Raw genomic sequence first — 22,308 nt, 5'->3', positions numbered from 1 at the left:
ACCTCAGTCATGGCTGTTAGGCAAACTCCATGCCCCTTTCCCTTCCACTCATCAGGGAGTACCTTTTCCCAGGGGGCCAGCCTTCTGTAACCTCTACACCACCGTCTGCAGTGAGCTCTGTCATTAATGCAGCTCCTTGATTCACCTCGTCGATTGGCCAAAGCATCCTTAAGCGCTTATGTACATTTCTTTTTAAGCAACATTTAATAATTCTCAAACTCTGGAAAGCAGAACCATACCCCAAGGCCCAGAGAGAGTCTGAGAGCTGGCTAATTCATTTTCTCTTTGTTTTAAATAACTAGCTTGTAGCACCATTTCAAAGCACTGACTTTTTTTTTTTTCTTTTTAAGATTTTTAAATTTATTTGTCAGAGAGTGCAAGCACAAGCAGGGGGAGTGGGAGAGGGAGAAGCAGGCTCCCCGCTGAGCAGGGAGCCTGATGCGGGGCTCGATCCCAGGACTCTGGGATCATGACCTGAGCCAAAGGCAGACGCTTAACGACTGAGCCACCCAGGTGTTCCTCAAAGCACTGACTTTCATTCTTGGCATTTTCTGTCTTATAACGTGCCAAATGCACAACATTGCAAGACAGCAAGATCGGGACCCTTGGTCCTGGGGTTAGGCTCTGATGCTGTGACCTCCTCAAAGTGCACAGGTGGTATTATACCCTCTGTACCTAACGCTTATTCAGTCAAGATACAGAAATCAAATAAAATGCCTGTTTGATGCTTACTGAATCCCCCCTGGGAAGAGAACTGCAGGAGGTGAGGGAGTTAATTTCCCACGAGACAGATCTTCAAGGTGCAGCTGACTCCAGGAAATTTGCCACCTGGCCTTCCAGACAGAACGGTTCAATGGGCCATTGTGCCTCATCCACTAAAGGCCTCTTGGGCCCTCTTTGAATTATAAGTCAACTTCACCCAGAATCCAGGATTTCTACACGCTCGCTGAGTGTTGCTAGAGATCTAGGATTTCGGGCTTTCCTACCACATCGATGCTTTTTTGCCTGTTCCGCTAAGCTGAGCAATGTGACGAGTATCCTTGGGAAGGGAACGCTTGGTCTGGGTATCTTGTTGTCATGACAACATCTAAGCTTATTTTACCTTTATAAAAATGAGTCAGAAGCACATATTTTATGACTCCACTATATGAAATGTGCAGAATAGGTACATCTGGACAGGAGACAGAAAGTAGAGACAGAAAGGAAATTAGTGATTGTCTAGGGTCTGGGGAATTTGGGGTCAGGGGGATCAGAATGGCTTTTTATGGGTATGGTGTTTCTCTTGGGAGTGATAAAATGCTCTAAAACTGTTTGTGGTTTGGGGCGCCTGGGTGGCTCAGTTGTTCCCTCTCTCGCGGTCTCTCTCTCTCTGTCAAATAAATAAAATCTTTAAAATAAATAAATAAGATTGTCTGTGGTGAAGGTTGCACAACTCTGTGAATATGCTAAAAACCATGGAGTCATACATTTTATTTTTTATTATTGTTTAAAGATTTTATTTAATTATAACTTTTTTTTGAGTCATACATTTTATTTTTTTTAAGATTTTATTTATTTGACAGAGACACAGCGAGAGAGGGAACACAAGCAGGGGGAGTGGGAGAGGGAGAAGCAGGCCTCCTGCTGAGCAGGGAGCCCGATGCGGGGCTCGATCCCAGGACCCTGGGATCATGACCTGAGCCGAAGGCAGATGCTTAATGACTGAGCCACCCAGGTGCCCCTTGAGTCATACATTTTAAATGGCTGAATTGTATAGAACGTGGATTGTATCTCAGTAAAGCTGCTAATTTTTTAAAGGATTTTATTTATTTACTTACTTATTTGAGAGAGAGAGAAAGAGCGGGTTGAGGACCAGAGGGAGAGGGAGAAGCAGACTCTGTGCTGAGTGTGGAGCCCAATGCGGGTGTTGATCTTATGACCCTGAGAGCACGACCTGAGCCGAAATCAAGAGTCAGACACTTAACTGACTGAGCCACCCAGGCGTCCCAGTAAAGCTGCTAATTTTTTTTAAAAAGATTTTTATTTATTTGTAGGAGAGAGAGCGAGCAAGCACAAGCAGGGGGAGTGGCACGTAGAGGAAGAAGCAGGCTCCCTGCTGAGCAAGGAGCCCAATGCGGGACTCGATCCCAGTGACCTGAGCCGAAGGCAGATGCTTAACCGACTGAGCCACCCGGGTGCCCAAAAGCTGCTATTTTTAAAAGAAAACAGAAAATGCACAGGCAACACTGAGTTGGGAGTGTACTTGAACTTGTTCCAGTGAAGGAGACAAACTACCTTCAGTCACTAGAGGAGAAGTCTCGTCTCTTACCCTATCTATCCTTATGGTATACACAGTTTCTATTTGGGGCCTTTTCATAGTTGTGTGTCACAGCTGGTGAGCAACAGTTAAGTCAAAAACCACAAAGGCCTTGGTTACAGTTTACCCTTGTTTTGATCAACAATAACATGACTGATGTCACCATGGCTCAACTCAACCACACAGATGGATTCAGGAAGTTCTGGATGCATGCTGGAAGCCAGTGGGGCTGACCAGCTGGAGATTCAGTGCTTCAAAGAGACAGTGGTTGGCTAGACCTTGGCTCCAGGGCAAGATGTCGGTGAAGGATGGAAAAATGTCTTCCCCTGACCTGGAGGTGGAATGTGGCTATGGAAGGAGTCCCAAGGGGAAAGAGAGTTCTCTGGCTTGGCTTAGACATACAGACTGGGAATTCATGAGAAGTGCCCATTTTGAGCCCAACATTTCTCTAACTTCCAGCCCAGCACCCCTCTTCCACTTGACTCCCACATCCCTGACCCCCAGGGGAAACCATACAAGGTCGGGAGGACATGGCGGCTAGGGAGCACCTGTAGTGAGCTGACTGCCCTGGAGGCAGGATGAAGTTAGAGCACAGGAACATAAGACAATCCTCCCATCACTTAGTAACAAGGCTCTGTGGTGGTTAACTTTTATGTGTCAGACTGGCTGGCCACCGTGCCTAGAGAGTTGATTAAATTTTTTCTGGTTGTTTCTGTGAGCGTGTTTTTGGATGAGATTTCCATTAAATCAGTGGTCTTTGAAGAAAGCCGATTATGATGTATTGTATGGTGACTAACATAACATAATAAAATTTAAAAAGAAAGCCAGGCCCGGGCCCCCGGACCGGAAGCGCCGCGCTCGAACCCCAACCTCCTCGTCTGGCTTGAAACACTGGCGCCGCCAAGATGCCGGCTTACCACTCTTCTCTCATGGACCCGGACACCAAACTCATTGGAAACATGGCACTGTTGCCTATCAGAAGTCAGTTCAAAGGACCTGCCCCTAGAGAGACAAAAGATACAGATATTGTGGATGAAGCCATCTATTACTTTAAGGCCAATGTCTTCTTCAAAAACTATGAGATTAAGAATGAAGCTGATAGAACCTTGATATATATAACTCTGTACATTTCTGAGTGTCGAAAGAAACTCCAAAAGTGCAATTCCAAAAGCCAAGGTGAAAAAGAAATGTATACACTGGGAATCACTAATTTTCCCATTCCTGGAGAGCCTGGTTTTCCACTTAATGCAATTTATGCCAAACCTGCAAACAAACAGGAAGATGAGGTGATGAGGGCCTACTTACAGCAGCTGAGACAAGAGACTGGACTGAGACTTTGTGAGAAAGTTTTTGACCCTCAGAATGATAAACCTAGCAAGTGGTGGACTTGCTTTGTGAAGAGACAGTTCATGAACAAGAGTCTTTCAGGACCTGGACAGTGAAAGGAGCCTGAGCAGACACTTTCCACAGCCGTGGGCAGCATTTTACAGCAAGGTGTACACAGTTATTTGCCTTTATTTGATAAAGTTTTATACAGAAGAGAGAAGAGAGCATGTATTCACTTGAAGAGCTCTTTTATCAAGAATTTGGGGCGGGGAGGGAAGAATGGGTGATTTGAAATTTTCTGCAGTATTAAGCTGGTGCTTAATAAAAATAAGTAAGAATAAAGAAATTTCTAACATTCCATGTCAAAAAAAAAAAAAAAGAAAGCCAATTGCCTTCCATAATGTGGGTGGGCCTCATCTAAGCAGTCGAAGGCCTGAATAGAACAAAAGGCTGACCCTCCTCTGAGCAAGAGGGAATTCTGCCAGCAGACTGCCTTCAGACTTCATCTGCAACACTGGCTCTTCCTGGCTTGCTGGCAGAGCCTCTACCTTCGAACTGCAACTGTTTCCTGAGTCTCCAGCCTGCTGGCCGCCCCCTTCAGATTTTGGACTTGCCACAAGCCTCCACAATGGCATGAGCGCATTCCTGAAAAGAAATCTCTTTGTATATATGCCTCCTATTAGTTCTGTTTTCCTGGAGAACCTGACTAATACAGGCCTGTATTTCTCTGTCTTCGGGAGGGACACTTGGAGCAGAAGGGAGATGTTGCTCTGACCTCACCAAAAGGAGGCTAAGAGACAGCCAACCAAGGACAGGAGCAGGAGTCGAGGCCTCAGTGCGGCAGCTTAGGGAGAGCATAGCTGGTGAGAGAGCCATGTGAGAAACAGGTGAGCCTCCAACTAGAAAAGGGGATTAGGAGACCCATGCCTCTAAGTCGTACCCAGGGGCAAGAAACTTGGCCAACAAGCCAAGCAAAGATGGCTGAGGGCCTCCGCCTACTTCTCTCTTCTGAAACTTGCCCAGTCAGTAAGTTGCACATCCACAACTACAAAGGAGTCTGGGACATGTAGTTTTAGGCTTTCCAGCCTCTGAAACACAGAAAGGCACCCCAGGAAGAGGTGGAAATGGATACTCAATGCCAATGGGTGTCCAACCCAAGTCGTGATTGTAACTGGGGTTTATCCTTGCTCTTGCTCAGGAGAAATCTTGTGCTGGTTCTGCTCAGCGGCATTCGAGATCAAGTGTGGGGCTTACTCTCCCTCCACTCCCTCTCCTGCCGCTAGCCGTCCAGGGCCCCACGCCCTCCTCAAAGGCTGATGGACATTCAAGAATATTGCGAGGAGGGATTATGCATATGGTACAGGGAGGACAGAAACCCAACAATTTCTCCTGCCCGTCAGGCAGGCAATGGAGAAAGCCTGGTTGCTGTCAAGTATAACTTGTCACCAGACACCTGCCGGAAGGCAAGTAGCATAGCCCCTTGGCCCAGGCAAAGTATAGGGCTTACTCAGATTCAGTTTTCTCCTGGTGGCCCACCCCACCTCTCTCTCTCTCTCATCACCTACCTCCCTGCTGTTTCCCTTCATCCCTCAGCCTGGGGAACACTTTGCTAATCTGGGTGAGGAGTTTAGCTTTTCTCCTGAGGTTTTCTCAGTCCACTTCACTCCACTACAGGCCAAGACCAACGGTTTTCAAATGCTGCCGGTAAGCACCAGAATCACCTGGAAGACTTGTTAGGACACAGCCTGGGGGCCTCATCCTCAGAATGGGCAAGTTGGTAGGTCTGGGTGGGGCCCAGGACTCTGCCTTTTTCTCTCTGCCGGACCCTCCAGGCTCTCCCAACCTCTCTGCTCGGCCCTGTCTTGCTTCTTTCCTCTCTGCTCCTGACAGCCACTGGCTCCACCTGGTCTTCTCCCAGGGGACAGGGCTTACGCTGATACTTCCAGACACCGTGCTGAGCAATGTGCAGACGACACCTCACTGAAGCCTCACGACAATCCTGCTGTTGGTATTTTAGGGCTCATTTCACAGATGAGGAAATGGAGGCTCAGAGAAGTCACGCCACTAGGAGCTGGGGAGTCTGGGATTGGAGTCCAGCTTTGCTTGGCTCCCAGGTCCGGGCCTTTCCCCCATCTTCATGATTTGGTGTCATTCTGCATCCCCAGCCCATGGGACAGAGACCTTCAGCAGGAGACCTGCCATCACTGTGTGTGCGACGAAGAGGCTCCATTGTAGGTGTTAGTCTCTGGACCAAAGCTTCATGGGATGTGCCACTCATAGTGGGGGCTTTAGGGCCGCTGTTTCCATCCAGGAGGCTCATTCCCCATATGCGTGTTCATTTCTGGGACATTCTTTTTGACAATGAAGTCGGTGGGAACTTAGGTTTTATTCCAAAAAAATCCCACAAAATTCCCAGCAAACCCCAAATTGTGTAGATTGTAGGGAGGAGGCATGTTATTTCTTGGCAGAAATAGTCTGGCAGTATACTTATAAAAACATAATAAAAGTGCCTTTTAACATCCTGTTTTTCCTCCTTTTGTTGATTTTTGAGCATTTCTTCCCAAGCAAGGAGTTACGCAACAAGATTTGAAAATTGCCAAACTTCTATTTTGTTGATAGTTTTATTTGGTTCCTTCTCTGTGCTTCTGTGCACCTTATCTGCTCTGAACTTGAACCTAGGAACTGAACTGACTTTATAGCACTCTGAGAGTGACCCAGAAACCACATGGGGCTAGATAACAGTTTCCTAACTGTGAAAAATGAAAAGCAAAGTGAAAAGCTCTGAAAAGCTAACCATAGGTTATCAAGGTCACACATGATCTCCTGTCAGTGGATAGGCAAGCCTTGACTGAACCTAGGAATATGGATGTCTGTGATAACTGGTTCTTGCTCTTCTCCCTGAACAAAAAATTCAAATCCCTATGTCTTTCTGGGTGTCTTCAAAAACTTCCACTCCAGGGCACCCGGGCGGCTAAATCAGTTAAGCATCTGCCTTTGTCTCAGGTCATGATCCCAGGGTCCTGGGATCCAGCCCCGCTTTGGGCTCCCTGCTCAGCGGGGAGTCTGCTTCTCCCTCTCCCGCTCCCCCTGCTTGTGTTCCCTCTCTCGCTGTGTCTCTCTCTGTCAAATAAACAAATAAAATCTTAAAAAAAAATGCTTACCTAGAGCCGTCTCTGGTGTGTAGTAAATGCTCAGCTAAAGTGTTATTATAAGATGGCTTTGGTCTTGTGGTATAAATTAGATCACACTGTGTGAATCCGTCTACAAATACCTTTCTGGCTTCCAGAGTGGTTAACAGACTCACAAAGTCCTGGTCCTCGCCAAAGATGTGTGGTAGCAGCAATTCCTCCAGAACAATTTGCTCCTTCTCAGCAACATTTGTCATCCTTTTAGTCAGGCCTCATTTGCTGCTCCCTGTCAGAGGTGAAGACACAGAGGCGAAAGTCACAGGTCCAAGCAGTCTCCCATCAGAAGCCCTGGGTGAAATGTGACTTTCCTTGTTTCCAGCCTCGGTGGGGTGGCCTGAGAGCCATGAAACGTCAGTCCTGGCGCTACCATTGACTAGCTGTGTGCAGAACCCTAAGATAGGGGGGCTTTCCTAGATCCCAGGGAACCTGCCCAGGCCTCAGAGCTGATGGATGACACGCTCAGGTGTGAAGTTTGATCATCGCCAATAAGCCCTGTCTACTGGCAATGAAGCCCGCTGGGGTAGGGGAAGCATAAATGGGAGAGGCAGAGCACCCTTCGGTTCTTACTATTCAGTGCTGGGAGGCAGTGAAGCTGAGATTCTGCACAGCCCCCGAGAGAGGCCCCCCACAAACGTAGAGTGTCTGGAACCATGTGGAGGCAAAGTGAATATTGGGAACTCTTGGCCCATGTTTAGGAGTATTTACCTGGTGTGATACTGTGATTCACAATAAGAAATACGTATTTGGTCTTTGACCCCAATCCTAGTACAGTGCTCCACAACCCCTTGGAATTTTCTAATCAGTAAGATCCATAAAGGTGTCTTGTTGTTATGCTAACTGGGTAACTTTTGGATCCCTACCTAAGGATGGGGTTTGGTTGCCAAAACCAACCAAGAGATTAGAGGGTTGGAACTTTCAGTCCCACCCCCTTGACCTAAGGGGTGGGGAGAGGGGCTGGAGGTTGAGGTCAGTCACCAGTGGCCAATGATGTAATCAATCAGGCTTAAGTAATGAAGCCTCCGTAAAAACCCCAAGGGACGGGGTTCAGAGAGCTTCCGGCTAAGCAGGTGGGGTTGTGAGAGGAGTGATGCGCTCAGAGAGGACATGGGAGCTCTGCATCCTTTCTCTCTACCTTGCCCTATGCATCTCTTCAATCCCACTGTTCCTGAGTTACGTAATAAGCCAACGATCTGGTAAGTAAAATATTTGTTTGAGTTGTGTGAGCCGCTCTAGCAAATTAATGGAACTCAAGGAGGGGTAGTTGGAACCTCCAATCTACAGATGATTAGTTGGTCAGAAGCACAAGGGACGACCTGTACTTGCTTGCAGTCGTCACCGGAAGGTGGCAGGAGGAGGGGCAGGGAGAGCATTGCCGTACGACTGAGCCCTTAACCTGTGGGATAGGATGCTATTTCCAGGTAGATTGTGTCAGAATTGAGTTGGATTGTGGGACATCCAGTTGGTGGCTGACAATTGCTTGGTGTGTAGAAAAAACCTACACGTTAGGATGGGGAACAGAAATACACGTGGCATCAGGAAGGTTCGAGGTTGCAATTCTAGCTGTGCTATTTACTGTATGGGTGACCTTGCATGAATCACTTAACCTCTCCCAGCGCCTGGGTAAATAAAGGTAAGTACGCGAGGCACCTGGGACAGTTTAAGATAGGCTAAGCTCTTAACTCTCATTCATTCCTGCGATCATCGACATTTCAGCAGGGTCAGCTGGTAGGGAGAAGGAGGCAGTGGGACTGACTTGGTGAGGCTGGTTCTAGAAAAGCTCATCAGGTGGGTTCAGTGGAGAAGGCAATCTGGGATCAGGTTCAGGCAATTATCAGTATCTTCAGGGGGCAGAGTAAACAGGGAATAACTGTCTAGATGGTGGACCGAAGTCATGGAGGAATCCTGGCTCTTGAGCAGATGACTCACCCCCGCAGAGACCCAGCCAGTGGGAGGGTGGGAAGAAAGCCATGGAGCGGGCAAACAGCAAGACCGGGTAATTAAACCTCCACTCGGGGGCAGGTCTTTAGGCCCAATGAGGGAAACTGAGGCACGAGGCAGCTGTCGAATAAATAAAGGTAGCGGGGGCAGGTCTTTAGGCCCAATGAGGGAAACTGAGGCACGAGGCAGCTGTCGAATAAATAAAGGTAGCGGGGGCAGGTCTTCAGTCCTAATGAGGGAAACTGAGGCACAAGGCAGATGTTGAATAAAGGAAGCAAGTGGAGAAAAAGGGATGCAGGGGCGCCTGGGTGGCTCAGATGGTTAAGCGTCTGCCTTCGGCTCAGGTCATGATCCCAGGGTCCTGCTTCTCCCTCTGTTTCTCTCTCTCTCTCCCTCTGTCTCTCATGAATAAATAAATAAAATCTTTAAAAAAAAAAAAGAAAAAGAAAAAGGGATGCAGGAGACCTTGTGAGCTCTCAGAGCCCTGCTGTAGCTCCAGAAGTGGTTCCCAGCTCAGTGAATCCGGGGCCCCCAGAACCCCAGCACTAGGAGCACGGCTTCGAGGAGTGCGTTCATCGGATGTCCGGGGGGGCGAGCGGTCAGGGCACGGCCGTCTGAGGGAGAGAGGAGCAAGAACATTCCTCAACAGTGACAAGTGCTGGAGCTTGGCCTAAAAAGGCTTTTCCTAACTATCTTCAGAAAAACATGTGGTCTTTCTTATCAAACCTGGTTCGTTCTTGGAAAGGAGCACTCCTGGCTCTATCCCAGCGGTCTACTGTTTTTTCACAACTGCCAAAACAAAATGAAATGGAAAAATTTGAGTGTAAGAATAAGTGAAATTACTTGGACTTCAGGTTTCGTGGAATTTCCCCAAATCCTTTACCAAGGCTCATGCCTTGGTCAGGTTGTAGTCTCAAATTGGAACGCGACTGTTACTCTGAACTTAGAAGCAACCCTGAATACTTGAGCCCTGTTATAAACTGTGTTAGCAGAAGTCTGTAAGTTTATACTGCAAATTTCCTGCTGTTTTTTCTCTACTCATTTGTATGCAGATGCACTGCTCACGAGGAGTCTCAATCAATATCTGGGATAGGGGGCAGTTTTTCTAAATTTCTGAGGTTTTTTTTTGTTTTGTTGGGTTGTTTTACTTATAAGATTTTTGCTTAGCATCTCTTTATGATGCAGTTCACAATGTCTATTGCTCCTGTACAAATCACTGTGTGATTTTGGCCTCTGCTTTTAACCTGGGAGGCTCAGTTGGTTAAGTGTTATTGAGCATTCCTGTTTATGCTACCTTGGAGTCAAGTGTCCATATAAAGCTTCTTAAATTCCCAGGATTTCATCTACCCTTCAGCTCTGAAACAGGGTCCCTAAAGGAATCAGCTCTATCTCCTTGCTGATGAAATCCTGAACAGCCGCAGCAACCCATTTCTATTTTTTTTTTCTAAGAGGAAATGCTTCAAAGAAGTCTGAGTTTTGAAAAATGGGAAAAACTGGCTCATGTGTTTATAGATCAAAAGATTAAAATATTTGAAGATTAATCCTTTCAGTGCAGATTATAGACCTAGCTTTTTTAAGTTGAATTCCTGGTCCTCTAATGATTAAAAAAAAATCATTTATCAGGGCGCCTGGGTGGCTCAGTTGGTTAAGTGTCTGATTCTTGGCTTTGGTTCAGGTCATGATCTCAAGGTCGTGGGATCCAGCCCCAAGTTGGGCTCCGTGCTCAGTGCAGAGTCTGCTTGGGATTCTCTCTCCCTCTGCTGCTCCCGCCCTCCACCCCCGCATGTGTGTGTATGCACGCGCTCTCTAATAAATCTTAAAAAAAAAATAACTTATACTTCTTATAGTATATCTAAAATATCATTCAACTCCCTTCTGGCACAAAAATTTCAATGTAGGGGCCCCTGGGTGGCTCATTCGGTTAAGCGTCTGCTTTGAGTTCAGGTCATGATTCCAGGGTTGTGGGATCAAGTCCCGCTTTGGGCTCCTTGCTCAGCGGGGAGTCTGCTTCTCCCTCTTCCTCTGCCCCAACCTCTGTTTGTGCTCCTGCTCTCTCTCTCTCTCTCTCTCAAATAAATAAAATTTTAAAAAAATTTCAATGTAGATACAAGAGCTGAGAAGACGGTTTGGAGACAAATGGGTAAAGATTACTACTTCGTAAATTTCATCAAAGCCTATTTTTAAAAATACTGTGCTGGGGCACCTGGGTGGCTCAGTCGGTTAAGTGTCAGACTCTTGGTTTTGGCTCAGCTCATGATCTCAGGGTGATGGGATAGAGCCCCACATCTGGCTCCGTGCTCAGTGCCGAGTCCGCTTGAGATTCTCTCTCTCCCCCGGCCCCCCCAAATAAAATAAAAATTATTAAAAAAAAATACTGTGCTATTGGGGCGCCCGGCTGGCTCAGCTGGTGGAGCATGTGACTCTTGATCTCAGGATTGTAGGTTTGAGCCCCATTTTGGATGTAGAGATTACTAAAAGTGTTAAAAAAATAAAATCAAAATACTGTGCTATTAAGCTGTTTTTGGAGTGATAGTTATGTAGGCCTAAAGTTGTATTAAACAAGTAACTAAAATTTTCATTCAGCAGTTGCATAGATTTAATTTTATTACCTATTAATAGAATACAAAATGTTCTTACTTCAAGCTGGCTTTCTATCTTCATGATCTTTATTAGATTTAACTGGCCTAAAAAACCAGCTAGAAAAGACTCTGTTATAGCTCTGATTCATTGGTTTTATATTCACTGAATCAGAATTATAAAGGCCTATTTTGTAGGTAAATCATGTTGTGGGCTCAACACTATTATGAGTAAAACCTTTCATTACAAAGAGATTCCCTTTTGGTTCTGTTAGAAATAATTTTGGTTAGAAAGTAAGTATTAGTTGATTTATTCTTGGTTATTGAGTAAAGAGTGAATGAGCAAGAACTGTGGTGTTTTGGGTGTGTGTGTGTGCGTGCGTGTGTGCACGCTCACGCACACGCATGGGTGTGTTCAATGGACTAGAGCACATGTAAATTGTTTCCTTGGGTTATCATAAAAATACACTGACAATAGCATTTCCAGGGCAATGATGAGAGTTGTGTCACAAACCAGGAATGATGATTGATTTCATTCTGTGCTCCTGAGGTCTATTTTAAAAATAGCATATACACATAATGTAAAAGAGAGAATCCTACTTTGTGTGTGTACAGAGTATTTACGTGTGCACATGGCAGTCATGAAGCAATGTTTAACTTCACGAATCTTAGGAACTTAAAATGTGGAATTCTAGTAGGGATGCCAACGAGAGGGAAAGGAAGAGAAAAAAGCGAGCAGAGAAAACCTGGTAATATTTTTTCCTGTTTGGTGTTGTTGGTAAAATGGTAACCAGAGGTTTTTATTACACACAACTAAAAGGACCCATTAAAGGGTGGAAAGTGTGGCTTTGCATAGTCAAATGCTAGGCAGAGAAATACAATGTCACTAGGAATTGCTATAGCAGAGTTATGGTGAAGGATTGCAGAAAAATAAGGCCTTGTTAATCCCATACTGGTTTATTCAAATAGTGTATAATTCAAAGCCATTGCTGCTCCCCAGGCAGGAATTTACAATTGCTACATTTGAAGGGAGGCTAATGTGTCATTCCAAGGGGAAATCAGGTCTGGAAAGGGCCTCGTGGTTGGAGAACCTCCTAAGTCCCAAAACAGCTCCACAGTCGGCCAAGTAAAACAAAAGGGGAGAGAACCACCCTGTGAAGTCAGTCTGCCTCCAAAATGAGCTGTATTTCCCTTGCTTCCCTCCTGTCTTTCTGGTGGATTGCAAATGTCCCCAAAGCAAGGAGCAAGGGGGAAAAGGCAAAGGAACTCAAGTCCTGGATAAGCTATTACTTAACTTCTTGCCCCCCAGCAAGGGCATACAAGTTCATTCATGAGAACCCCATGTGTGCATGAGCTGTATGTATATTTAATTGATGGTGAATACAGAGCATCCTCCCTTGGCATAGGAACACTGGACAAGAATCAGACATGAGTCAACGGCAAGAGGAGGCTTGAATCATAATATATTTTGAACAACTTGGTCAACAGTCTTTTAGAGAACAATCCTCCAGCTTTATGTTGGCATTTTCATGGAATTAAATGTGAACAGCTTAAAATTCCAGGATTTTAAAAAACGCAGCTTTCGTTCCAATGACTGACCCATGCTCCCAGGGACACCAAGCTACGTCCGTCTCCCAACAACACTGTGAGGCTAGCTAATCAGATAAATAAAAAATGGGAAGAGCTGGGGGTTGAGTTAAAACCCTGACGAAGAACCCACCTTAAATGGGGTGGGCTATTTTTGACCTGAGAGCTAGCTGCCTGTTAGACACCAGGAAATTATCAAGAAAGACCTTCAGGGGAGACATCTCGGCAGACTTGGATTCAAATGATCCTTTCATGGTCTGGGATTCTGAGCTGCTATTACATGTTGTAGCACACACTCAGCTTTGAAGGGCGGCCAGGGCAGAGACCTTTATGGCTCGGCCATATCTATGCATCTCCCCATCCATCCCAGCCCCCCTCTGTACTTGGTTCTGTCCAACCACTGAGACAGAAGTGACCCATGTCCCTTCCACGCTGAAGAGGAGCACGTATGAGTTCTCCATGCCTTTTCTTCTCTGGCCAGGATGGTGGAGACCTAAGACTCCGGTGATACAACTCCAAATGTCGGAGCCTCTAGCAACCAGGGTTCTGGAGCAGGGTTCCCTCGTCTCCACCTCCCACTCCACCACCAACCTGCATCAGTCACGTAATGAAAGCAACGATACGTGTTACTGTGGTAAACCAAGATTCTGGACTCAGTATAGGCGAGGCTAGTAAAGTGGCTCTTCGGGATCTTTGTGTAGAAAAGGAAGCTCTTCCATCTGGAGAGAGGATGAGCAATCTGAGTTATGCAGTTCTGGAACAAGCCCCCCTGAGGCTTTGCCAGATTGCCTTTGCGTCATATTCTCCCCAGAGTTATTCCATGCCATTGTTGGTCACTGTTCTTCAGGGAGTGGTGAAGGAGGAAGCAAGGAGGAGCCCTAGCTGGTGGGGTTGACATGGACAGTTCCCTTCCGATAGTTTCTCTTCTTATTCACAACCTTCTCCTGGGATCTTGGGCTTGCCTAACATACGGTACAAATCAGTGAAATTATTCACTGTGGTTTTCATCTGAGTGAGCTGGTTTCCGCTCCTAAGGGTCTTAACAAAACAGGAAGTTTTTCTTGGATCTAGAAATGGAACTCTGCTTCCTGACATGTTTTTACCAACTTCTGCAAATCTCTATTTTCCTACTTCCCTGTCAGAAGGTGAAACACAGAGACCACTAGCTGTAACTAGAAAATGCCAATGAGTTATTGTAGTAGAGTTAGGGCTGACTGGGTTTGGTAAAATGGCAGCCTGCCCAGGCCAGACCACATCCTCCCATCTGACTGCTTTATCTCCTACCTCTTCCTCCACTTTGGCCTTGGCAAAGAGGTGTGAAGGGCTGAGGAACACTATGATGACTGGTAGACACTCCTTGACAGTAATCTTTGACATAGGTTTCCCAAATGATATTCCTCAAAAGATTTTGATATGCATCACCCATTAGATTCTACTCCAGGGGGACAGTGAACAAGTCTGTCTTATTCTCTGTATCTTTCACATGGTGGGCACCCAAGAGAATTTGAAGAAATTCAGGAAGGAAGCCTTGATTCTTATAACTGTCTTGTAATGGGGATTGAGAAAATATATATGTACATTTTAAGGATGGAGAAATGGAAACATGATGAGTTTGTTACTTGCTCAGGGTCACGAAGGGGTCAGTTAAGAGGTAGAGCTAAAATCCAAGTTTCTCCATTTGTTTTCTTTCAGTTGTATGACAGGTTAAAGCCCTCTCCCCACCCCACCCCACCCAGTAATACAGATCATTTATCATCACCACCATCATGCAATGTAAATTCCCACCCTGAGATTCAACAGCCACATTTGTATCGGGCAAGTCTGTCAGGAAAGACCTCAGAATCTTGACATCCCTCTCGCAGGCGGATGGAGGCTAAAGGTGCTAATTCTTTTTTTTTTTTTAAGTTTTTATTTAAATTCCAATTAGTTAACATACAGTATAATTTAGTTTCAGGTATACAAGAGAGTGATTCATAAGAATCCTTAAATTCTTACTGATTTGTATTTCCTATTCCCCCCCAAGGAATAAATATGTACTATCCAATGCTATCCACAAATAATAGAGTAGAAATGCCTCTCATTTTCAATGTTTGCACATAGGGAATTCAGTGGGCTTCTAGCTCAGCATTTTGAATTATTAATCAAGTAGGTCTGGAGCAGAAAACCACGGGAAGGGAATTGCGGCAGAAACTACTGGTTGTTCTCTAGTCTGTACTTATTTTCTTATTAACAGAATTTTTAGCCAGACATATGGTCGCCCAGCTTCCCAGCCTCCCCTGCAGCTGGATATGGCCAAAGTTGGGAGTAGAAGTTGTGTATACAACATCCAGAGTGTTGCCCTTACAGAATGTCTTTATTTTCTCTTTTTCTGCTGGGATGTCGATGTGAGCATTGGAGCTGGAGCAGCTATCTTGGGCTATGAAGCAAAAGGCATGTTTTAGGAGCGGCAGCCCAATGAGAGAAAGAAACTGGGCCCCGGACTCAGCTGAACTGCCACTGTATTTTGGCTTCTCTTTGTGAGTCGTTGAACCCATAGCCTAAGCAATACCAGATCTAAACATTGACTAGAACCATGTTCCAACTTCCTGGCCGGGAAAACAAATGTGCTGTTTGGAAAGAGCATATAATTGAGTTAATCAAGCTTTCTGTGTTTAGGGGCACAGGGTCCAGTTTTAGCTCTGTGATCAAAAGTGAGTCCTTAATCGAGCAGGACAGGTTATATAATAAGGATAGTGAAGAAGCTGTGGAAATTCATCTGGCATTTTCAGCAGACCACATATACTTAGGCTCTCCCCCTACACAACTCAGAATTTGTGCATGTGGTGCCAAGATTTTGTGTAGGAGGGCTGCCTGAACAGGCCATCTTGCTATGTATCCTCTCCAGCAATATGGTAAATTCCAGGCTACGTCTGCCAGTTAGCATGAATTCAGATGAGTTAGAATTAAAATTATTCATGTATTAACACACAGGGTAAGTTGACGAAAGATAATGGAGCAACTTTTTTTTTAATAAAGATTTTTATATATTTGAGAGAGCGAGAGAGAGTGAGGGCATGAGCAGGGGGAGGGGGAGAAACTGACTCCCCACTGAGCAGGGAACCTGATGCGGGGCTCAATCTCAGGCCCCGGGGATCATGACCTGAGCCGAAGGCAGATGCTTAATCAACTGAGCCACCCAGGCGCCCCCAGGAGCACCAACTTCTTAATAGAAATTCTTTTTGGAGGCCTCTTAGGAACACAGAATAGGCTTACCTTCTGAGCTGAGTTGCTCAGTGGCTAGATTCCAGCCACAGGCTCAAGTCTATGACCCAACAGGTCATACCGAATCTCTTAATAATCTATAACCAGAATGTCATCATTTAAAGAGAGGTTGGTGAAGCTCTCTTAACCCAAGTTAATTAGCAGCTCTGGTCTATTTGTGGAAGTATGTAACCTTCCAGGCTCCTTCCAGATTAAAATAATACCCGATTGGATGCTACATGTGTCTGAGAATTCCCTCACGACTTCCATGGTTATTCTCTCCTATCATGCATGGTCAAGGCACTTGATATTTCATTTTTCCTGTTTTCCAAAAAAGGAATCTTTAAAAAGTCACACAACAGCGTCGGGATTGAAACCTTCCTCTGAGGCAAAAGCCCATTTTGTTTCCAGCCTTCGAGAAGCAGTTGGTCCAGAGGCTGGAAAAGTCCTTTGACAGCATTCCAGCCCTGTCAGCATCTTCACCCAGTAGCTTTGCTATTAGCTGTAAACAGTTGTAAATTCCCAGAACCGCAGACACACCCATATAAAAATGTTCATTACCACAATGCCTCGTAAAACCACATGTAAATGAACAAGGAATTAGGGTCCCATTGGAGTCCCGTCTTGGGGTCCCCTCCCCTAGCACAGATCGTTGAGAAAGGACAATATTTAATTTTTTTCAAATTAGATTTTTCAAACCTGATCCCTCTGTCATTTTGTGAAGCTTCTCGGTTCTGGAGAAAATGATGGTTGAGGCTACACTTGGGCTGCTTTTCAAACCTGAAACCTCTTTTATCAGGGGTGAAACTGAGGCTTGTTTAAAAAAATAGAACTTCTTTAGGCCCCCAAGTTTTGTTGAAACTCTTGCAGAGGGGACACATACGGACAACTCTTGTTAGTGCTTCTGCTTTCTGAAAAGTTCCAGAAACCATAGCTTCTGGGGAAGTGCCCTGCAGGAACTGCAGGCTTTAGAAAATAACAAAAATCCCACTGGGATGAAAGAGGCCCATTTGTTTTCAAGTTGTGGCCCTTCACTCCTCTGGGGGGCCCCTCCCCCCTAGGGCTGGGTCTGAGGCTTTGATTTATAATCTTCCACCCCCATAAGCCTTGGCATTCACTGGGATTCTACAATGAGGTTAAGGTGTAAACCTGGAGAAAGCATTTAAGGACAAGGGCGAGGTGGGGGAGATGAGGGGGGGAGGGCTAAAGACAGGAAAAGCAATTAGGAGACCACATGCTTGGCCTCAGTGAATGAGCCCCGGCGGCGGAAGGCCCGCCCGACTGAAGGCCCGCTGAATGTGGTTTGGCGTTTAAGACCGTGCCTTTGACTCTGCATCACAGCCTCCAGGCGGAGCGCTCCTTGCCCACTGTGCTGGGACCGGGATGGCCAGTGTGTGCACGCCCCTCCCTCTTTGTCAAGATTTGTTTTATATGCTTGCAAAGCCAGATCTCCATGTTCCCAGCTGTAAGGCTTGGGATTTGCAGTATATCCCCCTGGGGGGTAAATACCAGCAGCTGCCATCTTCTGCCAGAAAAGAACTTGCCGCCCCAGCTTAGCTTGGGGGTTTAGTGCATGATGAAGGCAAAAAAGGTTTTCTGGAAGAGAAAATGAGATATCCCCATGGGTCAACCTTAGAAAAACTGCAAGGTGCCAACCATATGTGAGCCATCCCAGGTTCTAATAATTATCATTACGGCAGGGCTAGGTAAGTGGGCATTCTTGAAAAGGAGGAAGCCTCAGAACTGACATCTTAGTGCCTGAAGGGAGTATCAAGATTCTCCTTGCACTTCTTAAGGCCACATAACCCACAGTTCACCCTTTGGAAAGGGTTTCTGATGTGATGTTGAGGCCATGGGCTCCAGAAGCTGACTCAGGTTGGAAGCCTGGCTCTTACACTTATTACCTGGGTGACCTAGTGTGATTCCCGCCCCGCCTGGAAAATAGGGCTAATACCCCCTACTTTACTGGATTGAGGTTGTGAGAATTAGAACTAACGTATGTCAGGTACTCAGCATAGTGTCCAAGCTTATGATAGAGGCTCAATAATGGCTAGCTGGTAGCTGTTCATGAGGAAATCAGTCCGGTTTAGCACTCAGGCAGTGGAAGGGAAGGAGAAACAATTCTGACCTGTAATATGACACATAGGAAAAAGCATGATGACATTTATTATACACAGGACCAGCCAAAGACTCCAGAGGGGTTTGAGTAGGGGTGAGAAGCACCCAATGCTTTCTCCAGGTCACTGGTTCTTAAGGGAACCCAGGAGGTAGTGATGTTAAGCTTCAAACTCTTGTCAATGAGGGAAACGAATTTGTAAATCCTGATTCACCTGGGTTCAATTAGCATCAATTATGCTTTCCCACCTGTACACGGGAGATACAAATACCATCCAACAGTTTGTTCAGGAACTCCAATCCAGAAAATATAATCCAGAGAAAGGAATTTGGAGTTTCCAGCTTAAACTAAAGTCTGAATCCAAATCTTCAAATATTTCCCGCTATCATTCTGCATCTTAGACTTTCTAAGATCTATATAACCATTTACCTTAAGCACTAACACAAGTACTTTTAAGGGTGTGTAATTATGGCACTGTAAAGGATGCGAAGAAGTCTGTTTCCAGACTGGAGAATTTGGCATGAATTGACTCAGTAAGATGGGACCATAGATTACCGTCCCGCCCTTTTTTTTTTTTTTTTTTTTTTTTAAGCTGCTCTTTAACATTCTTCGCATTCCCCAACTAGCAGATTTAACACTTAAGTCAGGATTGAATACCCTCTCCAACATGTTTAGTACTGGCTGGATCTATTTATATGTATTTTTAAAGGCTAGCAATTGTTGAGGTCCTACTATGTAGAAGGCATCCACATTACATGTAATGGCTCACTTAGTCCTGAGGAACCCTACACAGTTCTTGTGATTGTCATCCTTATTTTACAGATGAGAAAACTGAAGTTGGGAAATCAAGCAACTGGTGCAAGGTCACAGGCTAGTTAAGAGTGTCATGGCTAGGAAATAATGTGTAGGTGCAGAGAGGGGTAAATCTCTTTGGATGTCGCAAAAAGCAAGATCAATCACACTGGGAAGGTAGAATCAAATTTATTTTATTTTTAAAGTAATCTCTACGCCCAACGTGGGGCTTTAAGTCATGACCCTGAGATCATGAATCATGTGTTCTACTGACAGGGCCAGCCAGGTGCCACTGGGTGGACTGAAATTCACATTTTATCTTCCAGCTAACAGCTTAGCAAGGGTAAGAGGCTTTTGTTATTTAAAATAATACACTAGAGGGCGCCAAATACAAAAGCTGTGACTTTGAAACTGTTTTAATAATGCAGTTCCCACAGTGCTACAAGATATATAATCAGTTAATGGATTCAAGCCAAAAGACCATCCCAAAAACAGTATGACACAGTTCAGGATAATTAAGAAGCTGTGTTTTCATTCCCTCAATTATCTATATATAAAAAAACCTCATGCTTTATATTAAGCAATTCATAATGTGTTTCTACTTGATACTGTTTTTCAAAGTACCTTTCAGCTAGTTTAATTTGTTTGCTCTGACTGCCAGGTGGAGAAGGGAAAGAATAAACTTGGAAAGGATAGGTTAACCTACATAAAAATAAATCTTAAAATATACCTCAGTGTAATTTTTAAAAAAAATTTTTTTAAAGATTTTATTTGACAGAGAGAGTGAGTGAGAGAGGGAACACAAGCAGGGGGAGTGGGAGAGGGAGAGGGAGAGGGAGAAGCAGGCCTCCCCCTGGAGCACGAAGCCTGATGCGGGGCTCGATCCCAGGACCCTGGGATCATGACCCGAGCCGAAGGCAGCCGCTTAACGACTGAGCCACCCAGGCGCCCCTACCTCAATGTAATTTTTAACCTTTTAAATTTAGCAAAGTAAAACATGCATATATTTTATTTAAAAAATCCATATCCAAGAGCTTAAAATGAAAAGGAACAAGATCCCATCTTCAACCTCAAATTGAAGAGGCATCATCTTTTAGCAGTAACTCCAGATATCTAAATAATGTTTTATTTCTTGACTTATCAAACTGACATTGTCTTTGAAAATGAGGAGTTAACAGAATATCCATCTTTTATAAAGTTTACATCTCTTATGACCCATCTTCATAAAGTTTATGAAAGAACTTTTCCTTTACATTATTACAAGAACAGTACCTCATCATAGAACCCTTAAAAAGACCTGAAGAGGAAATTAATATTCTGATCCTATCCATACACATATTTTTGCAAAAATAAGATTACATTGTACATGTAATTTCATTACACTACATGTTCCTTGGGTTTCCATATTAAATATTCCATTTTCGTTTTTGTTATTGTGTAATTTACATACAAGTTAAATGTTCTAAAGTATAAGGAACTTCCAACACTTCAACTCATGTTGTGATCAGATGATTTCACTCCACAGTGGGAACTGTGCTGTTTGAAGGTATTATTCAGTCTGAGTTATGGATGCTTAGTGTTTGAAGGGGCAAAGACTTAAAGGGTAAGAGGGTAAGACTTAGGAGTCCTGCAGGGACAAGAGAAATCAACCAGAAACTTAAGTTAGCAACTCAGCATGGAAAAGAAGGGTTTTAATTATTCCTCAACACCTGAAGACTCAGTGAATCACCGATGAGTCTGCCGCAAGTTTGTGGAGTTCGTCCATTTTTTGTAGAGATGATAATCTCTTATATGTTTCTTTTTTTGTAAATTATTACCAAAATTATCTAGCATCTCTCTCGTTCTATTTTAAGACCAATCCCCCTACCCCCCAATCTATACTTAGTTCCAAATGGTAAGGGATCAAGTGTAGGGAAGCATTATGGCCTGCTGTCAGGCATCAGCCTAAAATGGACCCGGGAAGCTTCGTCTACGTCTCCATTCATGTGATGCTACAATCATACCCAACCTAGGCTTGTCCACTATCCCTACACAATATTCATCCAGTACAAAGCGCTGCAAAGGGGGGCAAGTCCAGTAAAAGCAAACACTTTTTTTTTTTTTTAAAGATTTTATTTATTTATTTGGCAGAGAGATACAGAGAGAGAACAAGTAGGCAGAGGGAGAAGCAGGATCCCCACTGAGCAGGGAGCCCGACGTGGGGCTCGATCCCAGGACCCCGGGATCATGACCCGAGCCGAAGGCAGCCGCTCAACCGACTGAGCCACCCAGGCGCCCCAAAAGCAAAAACTTTCTTAGGAACTAGAAGCATCAAGGGCTGCCTGGGAAACGGCAAGCAAACTCAGAAGCCGTCAAATAACAGCTCTTTCAGGTACTAGAAGGCCATTCCGTGGGGATGAAGAATCAAAAGTATTTTCCATACCTAACACAACGAACATGGCATGAGGAAATAGGTGCTTAGTAAATCCTCATGGCTTTGCCTTACTTTTACGCCAGATACTGTTCTAAGAGCTTTGCATGCATTACCTCATTTGACCCAACAACGAATGAGAGGCACAGAAAGTGTCATTTTTTCAACGTGGGACAAAGCTGATTAAGGAGTTGGGGGGGGGGCCTCTGAATTCAAATACACGTGAGTCCACCAAAGGGCCATTCTTGCTCTCGCCCTCCCCAGCAAAGTATCAGAGATACAGACGCAACAGTCTCTTCCTCTGGGTACACAGGACAATAGCTGCATAGGCCGCTACCAGCATTTCCGGAAGATGGAGGCTGCGCCAGGCTCACGGTCTGAGCGGAGTGCGTCACGGCTGGGTGAAGCCGGAAGTGGCACTAAGCTTTTTTTTTTTTTCTTTTTTAGGAGAAGGCGACTGACAGATGGGATAAAAGGGAGAAAGGGAGTCACTTAAAACCCTGAATACCGAAAAAGCTAGAGCCCTGGACCCTGAGTGCCGCAGAAAGCGCTGGGGGGAAGCCGACCTGACAGAAGCAGTCCAGCCCCGCCCCGGCTCTCCGCCGCGCCGGAAGTGCGTTTCTGGCTCTCCTCCGAGATGGCGCCGGCAGGAAAGCAGCAGCGCGTCTCCGCCGGCCCGTCTTTTCCCTCCTCGGTTCTCGCTCTACCAATTGCCGTAGGCACGCCGGGCCTTCGGGATTTCCAGCCCGGGGAGGGTAGAGCCGCCTTCCGCGCCGACCGCGGGGGAACTTGGCCCGCCTGCCCCTCTCCCTCCGGGAGGGCGGCGCCCCTGTGACGCA

General features: G+C 45.4%; 1 pseudogene; it reads left to right on the top strand.

Moving 5' to 3' along the window:
* Positions 1-3,130: 3,130 nt before the first annotated feature.
* Positions 3,131-3,977, top strand: LOC112824813 (actin-related protein 2/3 complex subunit 3 pseudogene; annotated as a pseudogene).
* The last annotated feature ends 18,331 nt before the right edge of the window (positions 3,978-22,308 follow it).

This window comes from Callorhinus ursinus, unplaced genomic scaffold (assembly GCF_003265705.2).
Source record: "Callorhinus ursinus isolate GAN/ISIS: 27379988/994484 unplaced genomic scaffold, GSC_fseal_2.0 scaffold12, whole genome shotgun sequence".
NCBI lineage: Eukaryota > Metazoa > Chordata > Mammalia > Carnivora > Otariidae > Callorhinus > Callorhinus ursinus.
The sequence above is the reverse complement of the archived record's forward strand: the minus strand, read 5'-3'. Positions and strand labels throughout refer to the sequence as shown.